This window comes from Rhyacophila brunnea, unplaced genomic scaffold (genome assembly GCF_057557595.1).
Source record: "Rhyacophila brunnea isolate RB1 unplaced genomic scaffold, BYU_Rbru_1.0 scaffold_3, whole genome shotgun sequence".
NCBI classification, from domain to species: domain Eukaryota; kingdom Metazoa; phylum Arthropoda; class Insecta; order Trichoptera; family Rhyacophilidae; genus Rhyacophila; species Rhyacophila brunnea.
Window position 1 is genome coordinate 44,395,793 of NW_028232965.1, and position 26,285 is coordinate 44,422,077.

The 26,285-nt window shown below is 28.4% G+C and overlaps 1 protein-coding gene across 1 annotated transcript in view; it reads left to right on the forward strand.

The window, feature by feature from the left end:
* Window positions 1–591: 591 nt before the first annotated feature.
* LOC147068400 (potassium voltage-gated channel protein Shaw-like) overlaps window positions 592–26,285 on the forward strand; it is a 418,216-nt gene continuing 392,522 nt past the window's right edge. Inside the window, exons 1-2 of the mRNA XM_085952982.1 lie at window positions 592–748; window positions 3,258–3,613. The gene's annotated coding sequence lies outside the window, so the exon portion shown is untranslated. The remainder of the gene's footprint in view (window positions 749–3,257; window positions 3,614–26,285) is intronic.

A 26,285-nucleotide genomic window follows, 5' to 3' on the forward strand; every position in this document is an offset into this window, starting at 1 on the left:
CTGCTTCACCATGCGGCGTATTGAATATTGCCTATCGGTATTCTATTTATTATCTGTTCTGTGGTTTTAACATACGGATACAAAGCCCCGGAAAACTATGAAGTTGCAGATAAAAATCTATTTTTAACACGCGATATCTTATATGTATCAATTTGGATGTAAATAGATCAAAATAAAAATATCAGTTAAAGACAATAGATAAAAATGGTGTTTACACGTTAAGCTCGTGCGTTCTTCAAAATCTCTTATCGTTATAATAATAGCGATAAAAAAATATATTTAATCAGTTAAGTAGTATCATGATAATGTATGTTTTTGGTGTGTTTTTGACAATTTGCTGAGAGAATGTTTTTGCATTTTGCCGTCAACAATTATTAAGGCCGTGCCATCATAATTTTACGTCATCTGCATAACAAACATCCCTTATTAAACTGATAAGCGCCGCCAGAACTACCCTTGCATACAGCACCAACAAACAAAAGCTCTGAAGTGAGACAGAACGAAAGACAAGTGCAGAAATATAAAAGCATATCGCAAACACTTGTTCGAATGCGCATGCGCTTTTCACTCGCCAATACAGTCAAGTATAGCAGTATATTGAGGTACGCCCATCTGAGCGGACGCATCATAAAACTGCGCGAAGAATTTAGTAGGCTTTTGTGTTGAAGCTTTCATCAAATAATTGAAAGCGGGGTTATAAATAACGTTGGTGAAATATCGCGGAACTAAGTTTAATGGTGAATTCAAGGTAAGAGTGCGTTTCAATTTTTACTGACAACTATTAATTGTATTACTCACTAACTAAAAAAATGCACCATTTTTTTTACACTGCATATATTTTATTGTAGTAACTTTAATTTTTTAAGCAATTGGTTTGAAACATCATCGAATGCTATAAAAACTTCGCGCTATTGATTTTAAATTCACTAAGCAGGCGCTCATTGGATTAACGATATTACTAACTAAATGTAGAGGCATTGTATTTGATAAATATACAGAATTTCATATTTTTTTAAATAATATCAATGATAGTCTCAACATTTTTATGAGAAATTGTGTTTTACCTTATTTTAAAAACATATCTTTATACCAAATATTTCATTGATAACAAAATCATAAATAACCAAATATTTCTCAACATTATTAATAAAACATATCGCAAATGTTTGTATCACTTTGTGAATAATAATTGAATAGATTTTTTATAAATATTTTCATGAAAAAAATAATATTCCAAAGTTAGCATCAAAATTGTTTACAAAAGAAGCTAAATCAATATTCTTATTTTATTCATCGTATGTTAAATAACTTGGATTAGGTTTTATATAGTCTTATCTATAGTCCCAACAGATAAATATAATTTACTAAATACATTATTATGTATTGATTTCAGTTAAATAACTATTGCGTATTAACTATGTGTTACCACAATATAATATATTTTTTATTAAAATCATTAAACTCAATACTAACCTACTGATACTGAAATCAAATTCATTATAATCACACTTAATATTTAATGAAATTCTTATTTTTAGTACATAATATTCATGTTACGAGGGTGGGTCAATAAGTCCTTAGAAAAGCCAACAGGTGGCGCGACTAGTACTGTAAGCGGTTTGTTTTCATGCAGCGGCACTACCGATTCAGTATGCTGCGAAGTTTCAATCAGATTGGTCGGGTTGTTGTGTGTTTCTCGTACATTTAAAAAAAAAATTTGCTTGTGGAAAATGGAAAAATGGAAAATGGAGAAAATTGAGTTTAGAGCTGTTATTAAACATTTTAATATAAAAGGGTTAACAGCAAAGGAAATAAAAAATGAGTTGGATTTAGTTCACGGCATATCTGCTCCTTCACTTGCAACTATTTATAACTGGTTAAATGAATTTAAACGTGGTCGTACATCAACAAAGGATAAACCACGCTCAGGACGTCCTGTAGAGGTGACTACACCAGAAATGATCAATAAAATCCACGATATGGTGTTAAGTGACCGAAGATTAAAGTTGAGTGAGATAATTGAGGTTACAGGGATCTCAAAAGGTAGCGTCATTTCTATTTTACGTGACAAATTGGGCATGAAAAAGTTTCTGCAAGATGGGTGCCGCGTTTGCTCACAGTCGACAATAAACGCAATAGGGTGGTGGCCTCTAAAGCCCTGTTGTCGCTCATGCAACGCAATCCGGATGAATTTTTTCGTCGCTTTGTGACTGTAGATGAAACATGGATACACCACTATACTCCCGAGACGAAAGAACAGTCAAAGCAGTGGATTGCAAAGGCAAACCATGTCCAAAGAAGGCGAAAACCGTAAAATCAGCTGGTAAGGTTATGCCTACTGTATTTTGGGATGCACGTGAAATTATTTTCGTTGACTATTTGGAAAAAGGAAAAAACAATAACAGGGGATTATTATGCATCTTTACTGGACCAGCTAAAAAACAAAATTGAAGAAAAACGGCCTCATTTAAACAGGAAAAAAATCCTCTTTCATCAGGACAATGCCCGTGTTCACACATGTTTACGATCAATGGCTAAAATTGAAGAAATGAAGTTCGAATTGGTCGACCACCCACCGTATTCGCCAGATTTAGCCCCCAGTGACTTTTTCCTTTTCCCAAACTTAAAAAAATGGCTAAGTGGACAACGTTTTTTTTCAAATGAAGAAGTCATCGATCGGACAAATGCTTATTTTGAGGACCTTCCGAAAACTTATTTTTCTGACGGTTTAAAAAAATTGAGAAACGTCTAACCAAGTGTATTGAGCTCCAAGGAGATTATGTTGAGAAATAAAAAAAAAATACAAAAATAAAAACTGTTTTAATGCTTTTTTCTAAGGAATTATTGACCCACCCTCGTATACTACTTCATCCATACAACTTATTGCTAATTATGATTGTTACTATATGGATATTTTTAACGCATAATAAATCCGTTTTAATCATTATAAATTATATAATTTATAAACTAGTTATAATGTGTTTTAACACCATTAAACTGCTCAGTTTATAAAATATTACACTTTTAATTGAAAACTACGTAAATTACTAAGGTTAGGTTAGGTAAAAATATATAACCATTTACTATATATTTATAGTTTTGATATCAAATACTAATAGCAAAATATTAAATAACTTTTAATCTAAATTAGTGGTTAGTGATATTTTATTGATATTATCATTTCGAGTTACACTACATATTTTATTTTACATGTTGTAATCCAATATAATATAACCGTGCTTCTGTTTTTCTTTCAGTGTGGAAACCTTAGACGCTTTCGAAAATGGGATTGATTTTAAAGCGGAAGGGTCGGTATTAGGGACAAGGCTTAGTGACACCAACACTCCTCGGGTCATGTAATCGTCGCGGACAAAACTTTGGCCTCGGCCGTACATAGTTCGGGTTGTGGCACATAAATTATTCAAACACGTCAAGTGACATAAAGAAAATGACGGGAAATAAAAGGGAATAACTGTTCGGCGCCAACACCTCGCGCGGCATGAAAGGAAAAGTGTTTGAAAAGTCTTTTGATATCCAACATAATAATACAACAAAAATAACAAACGTTTTTATCATATAAAAATGTGATTTATATTGTGAGCTGTTTGTTATGGTAAGTAAAGTTTTATGTATATATTTTATAACCAAATAATATATTTCGTCACCAAATGAATGTTTTATATCATTTGAACACAGTATCTACGTTTATCACCAAAAGTTATATTTTTATACTCTGTCGCGTATGCTATAATATTTTCACTTACACCTAAGTCAATTTAATGTCAATTATTAATTCATCAACATTTTTTTTATTCAAGAAATAATTCATAAATTTGAGAATATAATATTCTTTACTGAACATACATAATTTGAAAATACCTGAGAAACAAGCCTATAAGAAAAATCTTTAATTTGATAAACGCTTCAGTTTTATATACTACTAGTTAATTTTGTCGTAATCAGATAGAACGTCGTTGACTCAATTTATTAAACGGTTGCTTGTAATCCAATGGATGTGAGTACGAGTCCCGCCCGAAGTCCAAATTTTTTTCTAGCGTACTCGCTTTTGACATGTTTTCAGATTATGTACATATACTTATTCAATTATTTTTATTATTTACATAGGTACGTAAATAATTAATCGTGTTATCTATTATATAGCTTTATATGGTTAATAGCGCAATTTAAAGTAATATAATGGAAATGCGGCACCTTTCTTATACAATGAAATTATAATAGATTTTTTTTAAATACATACAGATTATTAACGACATATTTTTATGACGTTTCTTGCTTATAATTACGTCAAGAAAGAAATAAATGATTGTATTAAATTTCTACAAGTTATCATAAGATTATATATTTTTTCAGAAGGTATTGAAATATTTTATCAAACGGCTTTAATATGTTATACTTAGTCACATTTTTACTCTTATCAAATAATATCGTAAATTTTGACTTTGAAATTTTTAAACTTTTTTAGTGAAACCTAACAAATTTTACTTTAATAAGTTACAACTAAAGTAACGATATATTAATACTTTTAAAAAATCGTGAATTCACAGCACAAATATATTATAATGAAATATGCAACTAGTGTATTAGATAATATGTAAAATAACAAATACGTTCAAAATGTTTAGTTACAAGTTATATAGTACTTATTCCCCAATTATTATGATACACACTATTTGAGTGAAATATATAATGTGTGACATTTTGTGAATCAACATAAAGTGTATAAAAATATTGTTGTTATAAAACTATATGTTACCTACCAATCAAAAATATTCATTAGATTTAAACCACTGTTGGGTATATTATACTATTATAATTATAAAATAATAACCTTCTAATAAGACGTACAAACAACAAAATATTTTGAAAGCTTTTATTATTTGTAATAATGTGTGATTCCACCAAGAATTATCAGGGGCTTATTGATAGTTTAAGACAATCTAAAATAGTTTAGACATGCCGCAACCAAATAGGTATAGATACAAATTTCCATACATTAAACTACAATAACATATTATAATGTGTCATACTTTACATTATATTATGTATCCTTTGGATTAAGCAGTAAAATAATATTAATTGAGGTAGCAATTTCTTTGTAGAATAATGATATGAAATTTTATTAAATTAGTTAATAATCGACAACCATTTTGATTGTAATACCATTATCAATATTAAACGGTGTGGCAAAATATTAATCGCTTAGTTGATAGATAATTTGTTTATAATAACAATATCAAAGCACTATGTTGTTTGTTTTATTTTATTACAGTAGCAATGACTTTGAAAAATAGTTTTGGTATCTCTTTTATAAATATTTTATACATAAATATTATTAGGTAAATATAAAATTCGTATATGTATATAATAAAGCTATTAAAATATTATTATATTGAAGTAAAGAGTAGCTTAATATATATTTTTTGTACGAAAAATAATCATCGCCGATTCAATAACCCAGATTCCTTGCGATACAATGTGTATTTTCAATATACTGTTCAGAACTGCATGACGCGAAAATCAATTCAATTTCTTCCCAAAGGGGATCAAGATGGGTTTGAAATCTAAATACAGTTGCGTACTAAAAGTATGAAAAATATATTATCATTTCTTAAATACATTCAAATAACAAAGATTAAAATAAACATTTAGATAACAGCAGCATTATTGTAAATAAAAATAATCAATATAACATGGCTACATAATTTGTTCGGGATTCATAGAAATAAAAAAATAAAACAGTAGAAACACATAATTATCAAAACTTGGAATACAAATTGCTGCCTACTAATCTCTTAAACTCTTATCCTTCTACGAAATTATAACTTGGAACATTTTTCAGCTGTCCCTTTTCACCATATTTTTATAAGGCTCTTTTTATACCGACCTCACAGCATTGGAAACTTAAAAGTAAAATTTTGTTTTATATACTTGATAAAGTTAACTAAGTGGAGAACGTATCATATTACATAAATTCCTATCTGTGGAGAATCATAACAAAGAATACTAATTTATATAGAGTTTATAAAATATTTTCATCTGCTTAACACTATTTGTCATATTATATTATTACTATTGACTGAGGGTACTTAATGGAATTTGAATTTAAATTCTAATAGATATAAATTTGTATTATTTCATTTGATCCGTTTTTTACAACCCGGGTTTTGTCTTTCGGCATCTTCGTGCACTACTTGCACTCACTAATGGTAAATATACACTGACAACGAATACAATTAATTCTAACTTATATAATAAATTATTACAATAGAGTATGTAAAAACTAAGGCGAAGTCTTCACTGAGCCTTTTTTTAAGAGGCACCTGGCGGAAAAATACGAAGCTTGCAATTTGAGACATTTTTTTGACAATTTACAATTTCAACTGTATTAATGAATAAATATGTATCTGAAAACATTAAAAAGAAAAATATTTTTTATTTTAAGTCAAAGACAAACTTCGATTGCAAAAAATGTAATAAAATGTGAATTTGTTGAATCGGACCGCACCCTATTATCACATCTATTTTGTGGTCATATTTATTAATAAAATTTAGTTTATTAAGTTTTCTAGGCATCACTTAAGAAATTTTTGACTAATTCATAGTTTTAATATGTTTTATATATATTTTTAAAAACATCGATTTTCATAAAAAATATAAATGTGTATAACTTGAAATCCTTCTTTTAATAATAAATATGAACAAAAATATACGTAATGATAGGGTACGGTCCGATTCAACAAATTCACATTTTATTACATTTTTTGCAATTGTAAATTTATCTTTGACTTAAAATAAAAAATATTTTTCTTTTTAATGATTTCAGATACATATATTCATTAATACAGTTGAAATTGTAAATTATCAAAAAAAATGTCTCAAATTGCAAGCTTCGTATTTTTTCGCTAGGTGCCTCTTTAAAAAAGGCTCAGTAAAGACTTCGCCTTAAGTCAAAGATCACAATAAAAAATATCACAAACAAAATATGAATAGTTGAAGTATTTGTAAAAAAAACTCTACCTAATAGATCATTAGATACCTAAGCGCTAATAATACATTTAGGCGTATAAATCGTCAAAAGTCTACATTAAAAAATCCTTTGTTATATTTTAAATTATCATACTTACATAAAACATGAAAATATTATTTTGGGGATTTTTATTTTTTCTATATTTAAATAGCAATCAAATAATATTCACCATTTGTTAATAAAAAATATTTTTCATATTTCATAGTTGTGGCTTCTCACTTTAATTGTGTGACTAATAATTTTTAGTGGAAATACTTCAAATTAATTGAAGTAAATTATCCCCAACAATTATTTATTATTCAATATAATTTAATAATGATATGGATCAGTTTTGTTTACTGCAGACGATACTCTCAAATAAGATAGTTTCCGTAAATTAAAAAAATAAATATATATCTAGACATAAAATTTATCATTGCACCTACCGATTACTGAATAATATGACTTCCAGGGTGAGTTTCTATTTATTATTTAAATATTTAGTTTCTAATGTTTACTTATTTGTCAAAACTCTGACATTGATTATATGAAAAATAAGAGGGTAGCACTTCAATTATAATAGCATTGTATTATTTTTGTTCTCGTATTATCTTTAAATTTCATCAACTTTTTTCATTACAACCCTGATGTAAATAACGATACTCTATACTACTCACTCAAATTAGTTCTTATTATTGAAACTTTGCTATCAACGCATCAAAAAAAACATAAAAACGATTATTTTGATAATTTAACGATTTAATATTTTTACCTTTAAATTGATAAAAGTATTTGTAAAATAATTTAATTTTAATAAAACATACAAAAGCTCAGTTTTCATATCACCACAATATTATTGATAAGAGACTATGGATACAATAATATAACTATTATGTATGAAAAATACATTATTATTTTCTAACATTGGATTTGTTACGTTATTCTTTATATATCAATACAATATTAGTTGTATTCTGACGTGAATATCTTTTAAACACTATACAGTACTAAGGACATATAAAGTGGTGGGTGTATTTTGTTTGGGCTCAACAAGACCTCATTTACTGAAGGTTGAAAAAAGTTAATTTAATCGACTCTGTTACATATGAATCATTTCAATCGTAAAGTTCACATTTAATATTATAACTTTTTTTATATTTAATACCTATAATAATATGGTATACTTACAATAAAAACTGTATTCAACAAGCAAACTTAGGTTTTTACAATACCACATTTTTTGTCTATTATCCTAGTGCAAAATTCCTTATTTTGTACGCCACTAGACGTACAAAAAGATAGATTTCAATCGATTCCGCAGTCGGTGTGATTTCTTTGTACGTACACAGTAATGAAATGAAATGATGTAAGCCGGGAAATTTTATTACCACACGTGTTCACAACAGATGTCTTTCACGTATCGAATAATTCACCTGGTGAATAAAACTAGTAGTACCTACGTACTTGTAAAAAACTATTCGTGTGTCTACGTAAACTCAATGTTTAAAACACATACATAATAAATAAACTATCATTTGCGTACAACTACTGATTGTACAGTACTACTAAAACTTGTAATGATTAATTCAATAAATAAATAATATCACAAGAAGTCTTAATTATGTATTAAAAATAATTTTGATAAATGATAATAGTAGGGTTTACTAAACCAAAAAGGCGTCACTTATAAATTGTCATATAAATACGTTTTCCCATGAATAAATTATCTCCGTATGTTTTTTTACATTGGCTCTGTAAACAACTTTCATAACAGATTATTTTACATGAATTGCATGAGACGTTTCCTTAACTTATTAGCCCCATGCTCTGGATCCAAGCACATTAAAACAGTATAGATTTTTTAAACACACATCTTCAAAAGTGGATATTTTCCATTCGATCATAGCGGGTGCTATGATGCTTGCAGTATTTTACTTTATTAAAATTATTATTTTAGGAATCATCATTGCAAATTATTCACTTTAATAAGATAGCTTGAGAAAGATTCGTAATGCTTTATTCAGTGTTATTCAGTTATAAAGTGAAATTGAATATTATGATTGCGAATTCAAAATAAATGTAAACATAGACAAAATTAAATATAATAAAATGATTGATAATAATAATAATATATTGTTTAAATAATCATGTTTATTTAAAGATTAACTTTACTTGCCAATATCTTGCCATTTAATAATTTGTGGAGATAAATGGTTTTAGAATTGTATTAAAAAGCTTGCGGTTTTTGAAAGACCTTTACGGTGTGAAGTTTGCTACCGATGTATATGCAATTCAAAAAAAGTTGCTACTAATGCAATCATTATTAATAATAATATGGCGTTTGCTTCACTTACATAGCAATGGTGTTTACGTCTCTCGGATCGTTATAGCAAACAATTGTTTTTTTTTAATAAATTTAATTTAATTTTTCTTTAATTTCAGCATTCTAATAATACGTCAGCGAAAGATTATGTTGCAAAAATTTTAAAACTATTTTGGATGGGTATTTAGTGAAAAATACACGACGAAAGCAATAAAATTCCGTTTTCAAATTGTCTTATTGTAATGTTCTAAATTATCATTTACGCCTTTTGTAGCCTTATTCATATTATATAAACTTATAATGTATTTATAATATTATAATATAAGTATATAAATAATTTAGAAAATGTATATAAACAATTTAGAAAATGTATATTATGCATATCTGCGTAAAGAGAACGATACATTAAATTATGACGAATCTCTGCACGAGAACGCCGACGATAGCCGATTGTTAGCGTGCCGATCTATAATATCATGGATCCCGAGTTCGAACCCTCTCAACAAATACTGTTATTTTTTTTCAATGCGTATTTTTAATCAGAAAATAGACCTAACATGTTGAATGGCTGATTTAAGTACATATTATATTTCTTGTAAACACAAAAATCTTTTGATGCAGCGCCTACTATGATGTGGAAGCCGATTTGATCTTCTTGTAATCAAACATGGTAATATTATATATGTTAAATAGAGTGCTTTTTTCTATCTTTGACAGTAATTTTTTTTTCGCTATTTAAGTTCAAATATACATCAAATTTTTTAAAAGCTTTTAAATTTTATAAAGCTTAAAATCATTCGTTTTATTTACATAATCTCAATTATTTTAAGGTCACCTTCGTCTCATCGCGTATTTCTTACAAATCCATACTATTAACTAAACAATGCATGATTTTCTTGTGAATCAAAGTAATAAAACTATAAATAGACCATTTTTTATATTTTTTGCTACCGGCGTTGCTTTTTCGTAGTAAAAGTGAAGGAAACCCGCATTAAGATGGACGTTAGACGAATGTAACTCGACCACCGAACGTGTAACGTACCCACCGAGCCATTTCGGTCGATAAAAATACAGGAACATTACTGTATTGTACATCGTAAAACCAAAAGTGTAATTTATTTAAGGGCATACGATCGATGGCGGGTTGCGAAGTGCGGAGGGGGCTAGGGCTGGCGGGAAGGGGCGAGGGCAGGGTCTCACGCGACGCTACCGGAACGACGTAAAGACGCGGTCACACCACACTGCGGCGGCCCCGTGACGCCTTCATTAAATATTTCCGTCGACGATTCCGTAGTTACAGAAACAGATTGCATATTCAGTGCGTAGTAAACAATGGTGATGGGATGCTTATATTTATGCAACTGACCCTTTTAAATGTAAAATTATTCATAATGTTTGCTTACACGTATAATAAATACTTCATCATACAATTTGAAAAATATATTATTATTTTAATTAAGCAATTGTATACGTACTTAGAACATGATTTTCTTATTGTGAACATTTAGGAATATTTTTTTTGAAATTGAGTGCCAGATATCTTTTCGTCTTTTGTGATGTCTGAATTTATAAGGCTTCTTTATTATTAAACTCCAAACTCTTTGCGTAGGTACTTTTTTATTTCGAGTTTTGCTATATTAAATCCCAGCTATCTTGTTGTATATAATTATATTATCATTTTTTTTTTCAATAAAAGGGTAAATGTATCTCCTAAGTGGAGGTATCTAAACATACCTTTTTTACGATGAATAGTTATCGATAAACAATTTGTTTGAAATTCATCATTAATTTATGAATTTAGAAGCTGTGATCAGTCCACCAGTTACTGCAAGCATTTCATAATATTGTACAGTAGCATATTGTATAATATGTTATTAAAATTTTATTGAACATGTCGAAATATATTCATCATGGGAAATTTCATGTTATATTAATTTATTCTTATATTATATTTAATTATTATAAAAGAAGTAATATTACATATACCTATAAGTATACTTATATTGCACAAGAAATTAAATAGGTTTCATACAAGCATTTAAATTAAAAGCATATAAAATCTGCATGATTATTATTGGACTTAAATCTACTGTTGGTATTTGATGCATCCTTTTTAACAGATTTTTTTCTTAGCATATTAATTCTGTTCTCAGAATTTAATGACATACTTAGGTAAAAACAAACAAAATATTGTGAATTTGTCATTGGTTCACGCCTTCATATGTGAGTTTTTTTTACCATGCAGCCACCAATTACACTGTAAAAATCTATACTCATAATAAAACTGGAACTGCTTATCTATACGTTTGTTCGGTTAGAACACACAAATTAAAGGAACAATATTTTAAAATTTTCAATGTTTGTAAACTGCGTTATTTATACTAACTCACAAAAGACTCTTTCCTTAAATCTCGAATCACATTAAAAGTAACTTTTTGAAATCAATGCATTTTATACAATATGAGCACGTGCTTAAAAGTTGAAAAAATTATTTACTTATCAATAATCTGCAACAAAATTATGTAAAGCGGGTAGAGAAGCCTACTCTAGATACCGAACATTAAATCATAATATTACCCATGTATCATCTAACTTGCATTGTGTATAAATACGTCATGTATATTTTTTCGTATTGTACGCCGAAGAAGTCGCGGACGATCGCTGTTGTAGATATAAATACTAACATTTCGGAACGAAATTTTTTCCGAGAATAATACATTCTCAATAAGTCAGTATTGTATTAGGGATCACAGAATAAATTTCCATTCAAAAAACGCACCGAAAAACATGAATAGCAAAGTTTATTCATGCAAAATAGAAAGACCAAAACCAGGATACATAAGTTTTTATTTCCGCAGGCCACCCGGCAGCGGCTTAGTATATTTCCGGATCTGAGATACTGTTGAAACTAACGTTTATCTGAAATACTTATATATATAATATATTATATGTACATATCTGAATATCTTTTCAGGTTAGATTATTCTAACACAATGAATTCAAAACGGGAAATATATAAGAATAAATTAATTAAAGAATAAAACAAAATATTCCTCAAAACCTAAGCAAAAATATAGTTTTTTTTTTTTTATTAATTATCTGGGTATTTCTATCTATTTGTTCAATCGCAACTCAAAGACTAAAGGACTAAACTAACTGAACTAAAACTTATATACTACGTTGCTGGTATCAATTTCGTAGAGTACGATCATCACGATATGTCAAAAAGTGACCGGATAAAAATTCTCGAAAATAAAACACTTGTAAAAATTTACTGCGAGTAGGTAAAGTTATGAAATAACAACGGTGGAGTAGTGTGGTGAGCTATGGGTATCCAACCGTTGTCGGTCACATGCTCTCACTTGAGTGCTCGGATGAATTTGATACTGTCGTATCTATGTGTATAATAGAATATTTCTTCATTTTATATAAAAATGTCTATCTATTATTTTACGAGGACGAAATCGCAAGTTTTTGTTATTATTTAATTTTGTATAATGATTAATCTATGAATGATTTTTTTTCATAATCTTAACTGTGCTAACTATGTACTTTTTTAGAATGCTATGATAGTATGTGTTTCAATCGTATTCATTTATTTAGATGAGTATACATTACAACTAACACGGCTAATGTCTCCTTCTATACGTAATTTATTTTCTTAGCAGAAATTTATAATAATCTTTGTAAGATATGGTGATTTTACTATGATCTGAACGGTGGATTTTTCATTATCTTTCTCTATATTTTAGATTTGTATTATCATTATTAAAAATGTCTTACTAAGAAAATCCGCTGTGTCCTATCATAATTAATTTATTTATTTTGACATATGTACGGTGTCTTAGACCACTTTACTATTAACATGATAAATAATTATAAAAATGATATCATAAGCCTTATTTTAGGCATAGTTTATAATAGGATAATCAAATAAAAATATACAATACCTATATTACACTGTATCTTGTTTTCTCTGTTGATGTAAGCAATATTGATTCTCACCTTTTGTTAATAATAACAAACGATGTGAGTTGGCCATTTCTCAAAATCACCTTAGATATTTATAGTACATAGTATAGGATCTTCAAGGATAATACTTTGTTGGTAGCTTTATTGAAACCAGCAATATATACATGTGTTTTTTGTAGAATTTTACAGATATATTTCCAGTAGTTTTTTAAAGCATATGTATTCAAAAAAAATTATTACATTTAGTCCTTAATACAAAAAAATATTAAACCAATATCCTATAATAACGGTATTTATATTGTCAGGTATTAAGTCAACTAATGTAGCTAATTGTACTTTACAATACAATCTATTTTTAGTAATAAAAGAGTCGACCAACAATATAACTACTGATAGTTTTGTTATAAATTCACGTAGAGTGGTTTTATTAATTACGAAGAAATAAAGGATACATGCTATCATCTAATCAATCTTCTATGCTACATAATTTAATCAATCTTTCTGTGACACATTTCCTAATGATACCTTTATTTAAGGTGTGTATTATATATTTTAATTGTTTTAACTAATACACCTAGGTAAAAGGTTCTTTTCATATAATTTCTAATTCTTCTCTTCGCTTTAATATATAACATAATACACGTCTACGCACTGCAATGTATTATGTAAATCATATTTACTGAGGGTCCTTACCTATACGTCGTTATATTTTGTTTGAACGTGAAGACCTTTGTTACTCTTACTCGATGAATTATTTGTATGAGATAACGTGCTTCACAAAGGCTTGCAAAATTCATTGGAACCTTTTGATACGCAACTTTTTGCTCCAAGGGGATACACGCTATCACAGGGTTGAAATCCATCCCAAAGCTTCGTTATTTGTCACATAAATGCTTTACGAAGCAAATCATCGACTTAAGTTGCTGATCGACAAAAGCAAGTTTATCTAAGCCATGACCAATGAGCTGAAAGTATCACTCATCATTTATATTGCATAAACAGCAGTTATTTAAAATTTAAATGTGTCAATCCCAAAAAAAATATTGTATTTTATTCATATAGCGATAGGTTGCCAACGTTCTAGGAACCAGATAATATTGCGATATAAAACACATGGCAAATCTTATAATATGACACATACTGTAAATTAAAAGTCTTTCATCATTATTCCACTCCACATTATTCTTACATTATTTCTCACTGAATTATTTACTTTGTAACTTTTTTTTTTTGAAAAAAAATCTTCATAACGTATTGATCAGATCATAATATTGTCTATAATGGTTTACATTGTATAAATTGAATTAAACTATTTTGATGTATTTATATTCTATGCCAACATTTTTTTATACTCTATAACCTTTGTATGATACCATTAGTATGATCTCATCTTAGTATAATACCATATTTAACTACGCTCACTATAGCCAAGCGGGTAACATGCCGGCCTATAATTTTGTGGGTCCCGGGTTCGAATTCTGGCACAGAAAAAAACACATGATATTTTTCAACGAGTGTTTTGACCCAGTGTATGAACCTAATAAGTTGAACAAGTGGCTAACATCCATTTCTCATAAAAACAAATAAAACTGTTGATACAACCTTCCTTCTGTGGAGGCCCATATGATTTTAATATCAGACATAATCTAATCTTAATGTTGCTCTCTATATATCCAGATAATCGCAGATTGAATTCTACTTTTTGACACACACTGTTGATTTTTTTTAAATATCCATTGAATAATATTACTTATACGCATATATCTGAATATTTACAGCCATGATATAAGAATGTTTAATATATCTCTTTTCATATTCTTTATTCTTCGTGTCTCTTCACCCCTAAAAAGGAGGTTGTACGAATGGTTTAGAATGATCAAGTTTTGGCAACGCCATAATTTACTTTACGTAGGGATGGAAATGATGAATATAATAGTGTAAAACATTATATTTCTAAATTTACGACCTTCAGGTTTTATTTTATTAATTAATTTCTTTGAATTATTGTTATTATATAAATAATATTAGCAGTTTTGTTACCATACACTCTTTCTCCAGCATCGATTTTCTTAGCTAAAAGGACTTAAACGATAATTTACAATATTAATTTTCACCATCTACCCTACGAACGAATAACCGTAGCTTCATCGTATTTGGAACACTTTACATAACTCTTTTAAACAATATTATCTATAAATTACTAATTTTTACCCAAAAGTGACTTTCGCTTTTTTAGCTTAGAAAATATTGATATGGTCAGAATAGGGCTAGAAATGCTGAATTTAATATGCAAACCTTCATAACCTAAAAATGTTTATTTTATCAAATAATGAATTGACAGTTAACAGAATTACTCAGTTGATAGTTAAAATAAGAAAAAATTGGGATTAGTACTAAATATTGCATTTTATTTATTATTAAAATAATGTTCTTATAACAATATACATTGATATTTTAAATGGTCATTCGACAAATAGTTGTGATATCGTTGTGGAATAACTTCTTCTGACGCACTTTTAAAACATTGAAGTCAGCATTCTAAATAATTTACCCCCATAAATAATTCATTTTCACCGTAGGGAATGGCACAACTGGACGCCAGAACAATTGGACGCCACACTGTCGTAGACACGTAGACAGAACGTAAACGAGGAATTTTAATCAGTTTCTATCTACTACTTAGTAGTTTTAATTCATTTTACTCTTAACGTAACGTTTTTAAGGCTTTATATAAAATAAAAAACTCTTTTTTCGTTGGAACGTATACATATGCACGATTAAATCATTATTTACGTGTGCATTTTTAAATTCTCGCCAATATTAAATCATAATTAAATAATAATTAAAATATAAATATTAATATTAAATATCTTTTTAAAAGCACCTATAAGTACCTAACGTCTATTTAATTTCGAATTGCGTGACGTCCAGTAGTCCCGGCGCCAAGTCGTCCTAGACCCTTCACGTAACATCCCTTACACCTTTTTGGCTTAAAAAAACTCAGCCATATTATTCTTTTACTTTCCTTCTTCACACATAATAATATTATAGTCTCTTACATTATAATTATTACAAGATAAAAAGAACTATTTATATACAACGTTTTTAAATTTTCTGTTCAATTATTATGGTCAATATACTCAAACTTGTACTTGATATGAAGTAAATAAAAAAAGAAACAAACATGGATAAACAACCACCGAACAAATAAGAATACGAGCTAATGAAAACGTTGTAAAAAAGACGTAGGTACGTATTACACAATAATTTCAGGATGAGAATTATTTAAAACAACTAAAAAATAATGTTCTCTGATTATAAAAACCTTTGTAGATTTAATTAGGGCCGTCCTAATTCAATTTGTCTCGTATCTCTCGCTCATCTACTCACGGGACCCCATTGTGTTCCTCAAGACGTACCCAATAAATCTTTCGCGGTACAAAGGCGGACTTTCGGCTTCGCCGTGAGTTATATAAGCTCATTCATTTAACGAAAAAAGTTAGCATCCGAGGGTGATTCTTAGAAAGATTCACAAATGCTAAATGCCGTCGATTGAAAAGGGCTAGAAAGTTTTCCCAGCTGACACCCCCAACCTCTCCATTCCCTTCAAAAACTTTGAAAATTTGTACGCACACTTCATTGATAATTCGGTTATTTTATGCAATGAAGTCATTTCATTTTGTTCATTAAGTTCAAGTTTCATCAAAAGTAAAAGTAGACGCTTAAAATTCTAAAAGATCTCAAAAAATCATTTTATATTGCACTTGCTAAATTTATATTTTTTATTTCAATAGTGCATAATATCTAACGTAAAGAACAAGTTATTTGCCAAATTTGCATTTTCTGAATTCAATTGAGTAGTGTATTTATTTACTGTTTTATATGTCTAGAGTGGTCGAGTGAATACGCAACAGAGTTATAATGTCGTGGGTCCTGGGTTTTAATCCCAGTGGGTCTATTCTATACTTATCGACCGTTAAAGTCATATAGTGATAAATTGATAAATATTCTCAAATTTGGGGTAGGTTTCTATCAAAGTATTAGCACTTATTGTAACAATTACAATAAGATGTTTGTAATTGTTGCAATAAATTCTATATTTTAACAGCAGTAAGAGAAGTGCTGTTAAAATATAGCATTTATTATAACAATTACGTAATTGTTACAATAAGTGCTAATATGTTGATACAAACCTACCCAAAATTTGATAATATTTATCATTTTATCACTTTAGCGGTTGTTAAGTATAGAATAGACCCGCAGGTCTTGAAAATTCCCATCTTGTTTTTCAATGTGTATTTCAACTCAAAATATTGATCTTATAAGTTAAACAATTGGTTAACATTCATTTCCTGTAAAAATAAAAATCCCTTGATACAACCTCCACTGGAGATTGAAATAACTGTATCACAGATATGACGAGATTTTGATTATTTAAGAAAATTATATCTATAATAAACTATGATCTCTCGAAATCTGAGTTGTATTGTCATTCATAAATTTAATTGTACAGTCCTAATACTCCGTTTACACGTGCATGGATTAACTGCTAACAGTATGTATTATTGTCTTCATAACAAAAAAAAATGCACGTGTAAACATGTATTATAGTGCAAATTGCTAGATTGTATGCATGATTTCAAAGTTTCTATATTTTCACGTGATAATTGGATTGTGCAATATCTGTGGCTGCGCAGTAGAATGATACTGGTGAACCTGCCGGTGAAAAACGAAATACATCCCGCAGTTACTCACTTTGAGGTTAACCAAATTTCACGACTTATCAAATAGTACCATACAATAACAACATCGCTTCTCGCTTACTCTTAAACAATGAGATTGGCGAGACAGTCAGCACTTTTATATGTAAATAGTTATTATCGCGATAGTTTAAAATACACTATTTGTGCAAGTACTTCATGAACGTGTACATGCTCTATAATATATTAAACTGAACCCTTAATGATTATAAGTAGTTAACGTATAGAATTTTAATTGGCTGGAAAACTGCATAGTATCAATTATTAGTCGGATCAATATTTTTTTTTGCACACATAATTCGTTTGTTACCTAGATAAAACTAAGTCACTTAAGTTAATTAATTATTAATAAAAAATAATAAAAAAGCAACGTCACACGGGATAAATAATATCGCATGTTATTGCAATGTTTATTCAAATGTACTGAACGTAAATATAAATAAGTACGATTATTGATGAAACACAGTAATACAAGCTTATCAATTTTAAAATTATAATATTATAATTATGACGGTATGGTATTCGTTCTAGCATTAATGGTGACTAAATCAATAAAAATACGCCTTGCATAAAAAATCCTTTATTGGTTCTATTTGATCCAGACTATAATTAATGCGAAAAGTAATATACTTCTAAATATAAAAAAAACGGATCTGTCACCGTCAGCTATATTCATGATTTTATTATATAAACCGTTCTATCAAATAAACATTCTAAACGATTAAGTATGAAATATGCATGGTCTTTTTTTACAGCTTCACAGTAAAATATATTCCAGGAAACAAAACGTTTTACGGTCCATTCTAAATAAATAATGAGATGTTTCTTTGTCTTCCGATTGTTTAACTTCCCATAAAAATCGTGTTGGAAAAAATAATTGTATTCCTAAAATCAATATTTTTTTATACTAAGAGATAATTGGTCACTGTGTATAATCACAAACTCCAGCAAATCATTATAACCTTCGAACACTTTTGTGGAACGTTAAACTAGAAAATAATGTTGTTCATTATTTTCCGTGTATAAAATAGTAGATTAGATAAAATCCTATTAACGTGTAATATAGAGTAAATAATTGTATATAATCATTTCTATAATATACATTGAATCTTACATTGGATAATATGAGAAAATTTACTTTATTATCATAAATCATATATTTTTTTAATAATAATAATGTAATGTTCTTCCATCGATTTATGTGTTTTTTTGTATAATTCATTTTAAAATATATAAATGGATATTCTAACATTAGCTAAGATCAAACTGTTATTCTCGAAACATCTGGCTAGTTTTCTTGAACTTATCTGTTTTGAATAAAAAAAATTTAGCTTTTAAAAATAGCTTCGATCAAAAGATCATCATCTAAACATGGTTTATTTCAGTACAGCTGCATCATAAACTTCATAATCATCGTCATTGTAAACACCAGAACTTTAGTTTAGTGCACTTTTGCTTATTTTTTTAGTAATGTAAAATATTTTGATTGACGGTATAAGACATATTATATATATATTCAGTGGTATGCTGTATATTTTGTGTATAAAATTTTATTTTACTATTTAAAATTGTTTATTTTTTTTCTTCATCTCTCTTGCGCGGGTAATATTTTGTTATAATGTAAATCTCATGTTGTAAATGTCTTAAATTTTGATTTGTTATGTCTAAAATGTTTTGTTTTCTTAAATAAAAAAAATAAACAAAACACGGAAACCCCACAAAAACACACGTATTAATAAAAAAAATCTGGGTTGAGATTAAACACATCCAACATTCGGATATTCTAAATAATATACTCTTATAATATTGTAGGTATTATAAATATTCGCAAACAAAATACTTAAGTCAATAGTTAAGTGGTTAGTGTCCTCACCCAGTAAACAAAAAACGTATATTCAAACCTAATTATGCCGCCTATTTCTTGATAGTTATGTTATTTTATATTTTTATAATATTTTAAAAAAATTTACTTATATATAATTAACTAAGTAAGTAGGTACTTCATTATAATAATTTATGACGTCTATCTTTCTAATCCCAACAAAAATATTTTGTATTAGATTTGTTATGCCCTTGGCTCCTATTGAATCTATATTATTATCAAGAGATTTAATTCCTACTCAATTAAAAATATTATGGATATGTGAAATTTGGTATGAATATAACAAAATGTTTTTGACTAGCCGTCGTCTGTTCCTGGGAGTTTAACCTTTATACAAAAATATTGGTGGAACAGGCATTTAATATCAAAGCAGCCATTTATCTTTAAGGTAAGGCGCTAGCAAAATACTGTATTATTACTCATAATTTTATTACGATATACCATACAAAGTTGTAAACGAACAAATTTGAAGAAAATGTTTGCTTGGAAAAAACAGCGGGCTGTCAAACATGAAAAACAAAAGAAATTTTCATATTCGTCGAACAAACAGAACATTTTTTTTAGCGTCGCTCTGAAATTAATATCCCGTAATAGAAAATTGAATTAATTTTTGAAAATGGAACGCGAACAAAACCGCGCCATTTTGCAATCTTGCCAGCACTGTCAACGCTAATGGTGTTGATATTCCTTTTATATTCTAAAACATTTTCCACCGAAACCATCACTTCGTATCTTTGCCTTAATATTGTTTAAGTCAATATTATCCGTTTATAGATCCATTCAATCCCTTTTTATGCTCAGGGAAAATAAGCTTTTACGTGCAAACATAATAAGGTAAACTTTACCAAAAATTCTGCCAAATACATTAATTATTGTAATACAATATTAATATGTTTAAGTGGGAAAACATGTTTAGTGCATTAATAATAAATTGACAACATATAGCATTTAACACTTTTTTTCATTTAAAATGAGTTTAATGGTCTTGAAATAAATTTATTTTTGAGCATTCTTTAATTGACAGCTGTTTCGGGTATTAACCCATCGTCGGAACGGTCATTTATATATAGAATATAATAAAAACAATAACTATAATATAGATGACAATTCCAAATATGAGTTTATAGCCCTAAACAGCTGTTAACGTAAATGATTCAATTAAAGTAGAATTAACAAAAATGACTTTGCTTCAAAACTATTATAATAGAGTTATATAACGTAAACGCCAGTTCAATTAATTTATTAAAATATTTTTTTATTACATTTATAAATAATATGTATATACAAATATTTTTTAAATCATTTAACTATATAAAGCCAGCACTAAATGGTGTAACTATTTGTTTGAATATCTAAGAATGTGGATTAGAAACACTTATTGTAAGTATCGTCTGCATATTATGTGACACAATGTTATATCAAACCATGAAGCAGTGACTATATAATAATATTGACACATCATTTTGAGGCCGACTTTAAAATCATAACATGAAATACCTAGATATTATTTTGAAACTTATATAAATATGTTTTTGTCATTCGTGAGCATTTCCATAATAATATTATATGTATTCAAATCTCAGTACTTTATAATATAAAGAATATATTATTATCCAAAATGGAAGAACAGATAAACAATATGCACCATTTTGAAATTTCTCTAATATATTAATGAAATCTAGTTTAATAACAATAATTATTGTTTCATTGGTACTGTAATTTATAAAAATATATCATTTTATTATGAAATAATTGTTGTCTAAAAATATTTTTTATTGATGATTATTGGAAATCCTCTTTAAGACGTAGATGTCCACAGCTGATATGCCTCTCCCTTTCATCTGATCTTCTGCCTTTTACGAGCAACTAAATCAGTCGGTTCTTCTAGTAATATATGTAAATTTAATATGCGGTTTTCCAATACTTCTACGTCTCATTCGAGATATTTTCTAAAACTATTTTTCTACCACTCTATCTACTAAAACTAAACTAACCGAACCAAAACCATTTTGCTACTGCGACGAACGATATCTGTAAGTTTTTCTACTACTCTTTGTTAGTATTTTTAAACGTTTTATGGTCAATGTCTATATTATTTAATATTTTTTTCTTTTCATTTATTTGTTTGGTTAGTACTAAACTAACTAATATTATAATAATTGTTATATTAATGTTCTATATCTGAGGTGTTTTCAAGTTATGTATGCTCAATATATGGAATGTTACATTCTCAAATTTTGTAAATTATTCGTTTAATAAAATAAATGGTTTATTAAAATTGTTAGCAAGTTCAACTAGACGTTATAAATAAACATTTAGCGAGAACCGGATGTCGGTTAGTAATTAAGGTAATTAATATTCCTTGATTTAAAACACAAAAACCTGTAGTCAATAATAACGCAATAATTTCATGTAGGATATTCTAGTTTAAATTATCGCAATTAGGTAGGAGGCTCGTAGCCTAATTGGTTAAAGCATATTGGCACAATACCAGTGGATATAATAGTTCAAACCCGTCGAGCATCGTATTTTTTCAAATGTTATTTTTTCTAATGGGGTGTTTTCAAGTTATGTATGTTCAATGTATGGAATGTTACATTCTCAAATCATGTGAATTATTCGTTGAATAAAAGAAATGGATGAATAAAAATATTGTAAGAGGTTATTTTTCTAAATAATTAAAATTAAACCAACAAATCAATTTTGTAGATGATTTTAGTAACTATAAATGTCACAAATTCGATTTTATAAAATTTCTGAAACCCATTCTATGCAAATGATTAAATTTTCTTAAATAATCGTATTCAAAAAATGACTACAAAAACAAAGCGATAGAAAAAGATTTGTATATTATACGTTTTGTATTCTAAACACAAGAAATGATGAGCTTGTACGTACGGCCTCAATATAACGGATTCCTTGAATACATACATAGTAATTCTTTCGTCGATATACAGAAAACTGCGGACGGCAAAGCGATTCTGAATATTCACTCATCGGTCGGCCTTTTACTGAGTAGATATGAATAACCTTGTCGAGGAGGAGAGTTCATCGAAAACAACTATTCATCGAATGGACATAATCTTAAACTAACATGATGGAATACAATATAATAAGGAATATAGTATCTCAATAATATAACATATAAAATTAGATACTTATAATGAAAAATCTTTTTATTTCAAATAAAATAACTACCTATTTACATAACATCCATAATTTTGAAAATACTTCGGAGAAAATATGTTATAACCAATAGAAAAAATCTTTTCGAAAAAATTAAGACACCCCCCGGGGGAATCGAACCTGCATCTCGCGGGTATCGCGCCCATACACATAGACCACTATGCTGAAGTCGTCATACTTGATTACGATTAATTTTAATTAATGGCTTTTAATACTCTACTTAGTAGAGTTTACTATATACTATACTTTATGAAGCATTGTCAAAATTGAACTATTAGCGATCGGCGTTTGTATTTTAAATCAAATTAGGTATTACTTTAACCCAATGCTTATGGGCCCTTTTAATTAATTTTGCAATTAACGTGTTAATTTGCATTTGAAAAGTAATTAGCAAAAACACAATTTTGTGCGGCCCGTAAACATTGGGGTTTACTAACCGACGTCACGGATCACTCCAAGATTTTTTGTTGTAAGTTACTTGAACTTACAAATAATTTTTAATTAAGTAACTATTTTATTTATTCAACGAATAATTCACAAGGTTTAAGAATGTTACATTCTAATTATTGAACATACATTACATACAAAACACTTCTGAGAAAATAGTCCATGTGCATGGGCGCGATACCCAAGAGACGCAGGTTCGATTCCTGCAGGGTGTCTTACTTTTTTTCAAAAAGATTTTTTCTATTGGTTTTAATATATTTTCTCATGAGTGTTTTCAAAATTACGTATGTTCAATAATTACAATTTCACATTCTTAAATCTTGTGAATTATTCGTTGAATAAAAAAAAATAGTTAATTAAATATCTTTATCATAATAAATAGATCGGTTAAAGTGCTATTGAACTAGGTATCTCAAATGTTAATTAGCATTTACTTGGTAGAATTCCATTTAAAAAAATTAAAATATAAATAATATTCAATTCTACAGGTTTTTTTTAAAAAGGGTTTTATTGATAGCTATTTCGGTTTTAACACCATTATTAGTCTTGATAATGGTGTTACAACTAAAATAACTATTGACAAAACTCATTTTAAAAAACCTATAGAATTAAATACTATTTATAGTTTCATATCTCAAATGTTGTTAATAATAGTTAGTTATTAATAATAATGACTTTCTATCTATGTAAAAAAAACGCAGGTTTTGTGTGGAAAAAATAGTTATTTAAATAAATTTTTAGCACTAATAATTATTAATACCTGTAAAATTTATGCATTAATTCTGAAATACAATACTTTTTGAATTTGACACAAATTAAGCTTCACTCAGTAGATTTATACAGCCTATATTATTCGTATCTAAAGCTTAAACAAGCATACATAACTGAGTCCATGTCATTCTTCTTCTTCGTGTACTATTCTCCAACAAAATATAGACCACCATCAAGATCCCATATGATTGAGGTCGTCAATATTAGTTAGGTATCTTGACAGTTGAAGATATTTTTAAAAAGCCACCTATTGAATGCCTTAACTCTCACTTCATTTGTAACTCAAATGAATTTAAAAGATCACAACCCATGTAAGGCGTTTTTTGATTTGGATTTGGAAGTACTTATAAATAGTTCGATTGATTTTTAATTTTATATTTTGCGCCATTCATACTTTTTTTTTCTTTCGAGCGTATCCGATCCTAATAGGATCATATAGACCTCCACAGAGTAGAGGTTTGTATTAACAGATTTTGTTTTTTATGAGAAATGGATGTCAGCCACTTGCTCAACCTATTAGGTCCATACCCTGACACACACAAATTCGTCATTCATACTACTGGATGAATACTATTTACTTACATAAGAAATCCGGGAGCCGTTGCCCTTGATCTCTCAGCTATGTACCTTGGATCAGTTGGCTGACGTTTTTCATGCATGTATTAGCGACACATCACTATATTTTAAGTGTAATCTCCACCATTTTATTATTTTCTAGGTTATGAACAAGGAAAAATATGCAACTATCCGCTTAGCTAGCTCTTTATCTGTGATTAAATATGTTTATTAATATAATACAATATTGATAAAAATAAATACGATGGCGGGAACCAGACTGTATGCGATTAAAGTAGGTTTTATCATTTACTGTACATACCTCTAAATTAAAACCCGACTCGTAGTTTTTTGCCGTTTATTTTAGAGTATACGGAGGTTTAAAAGTTACACTATATTTTTTCGATCAATAACAATTGCATTTATCTTTCGATGAATTGTCTTTCGATGAATTTTTCACCGGTAACCATAAATAATGGTGTATTTTTACATGCGGTATTTTAGCATTGAAAACCCGTTGATCCGTGGACTACACAGAATGTGTGTACGCTTCACAAAATACTTATGGCTGTTGAACGGGGAAACGAACTGTGCCATGAAATTAATAGTCAAAGGGAGTTTGCCGAGGAATTATTCAGTTACATGAACACGCCAGTGGCGATCATAGCTTTGGGGGTGGACAACCACCCTTATTGATCTTTATTTAACAATCAGCACTTATGTATATTACTGTATTATACAAATAAGTATATTCTATATTATGTTTGTTTTGTTACGTTATCTGAAAATGTATCATAATATAATAACGATCGTCGGCTTAGGTTGTTTGATAGATAGATTGACTGGCCAAGTGCTCTTAATATTATGTAGGTCGATATGAATAAGCCATGTCAAGTTAAGAGTCCTGACATGAACATATTTTATTTACAAACATATTGATGCCATTATATTGTTATCTCTTTGTCCGTGATAAAAAATAAGCATTTATTGATCACATACAATATTTTAATATTATAAAATTAAACATCTATTTTCTAAAGTTTTGAATAAGTTATAAGATATTCGTGGGTAATGTTCTTATTTTATTAGTTTATAGTTATTATATTGTCAATATAAGCATTAGACTTTTAATTTAATATTAATTTAATATTAGCCCCGTCTTTAATCTATCGGTATGGGTTCAATATGTATGTGAGTCAAGTTCAAGTCGGTTCAAGTCAGTTCTTGTATAAAAAGTTCGTTAATCTATTCATATCTTTAATAGAAGCAAAAATGGTACTTATTTTTATGAAAATGGAATGTAATTGTTTTGTAATTGTGAGATAATTGTAACATGTTTACATCTCATTGCCAAGGCTGTAT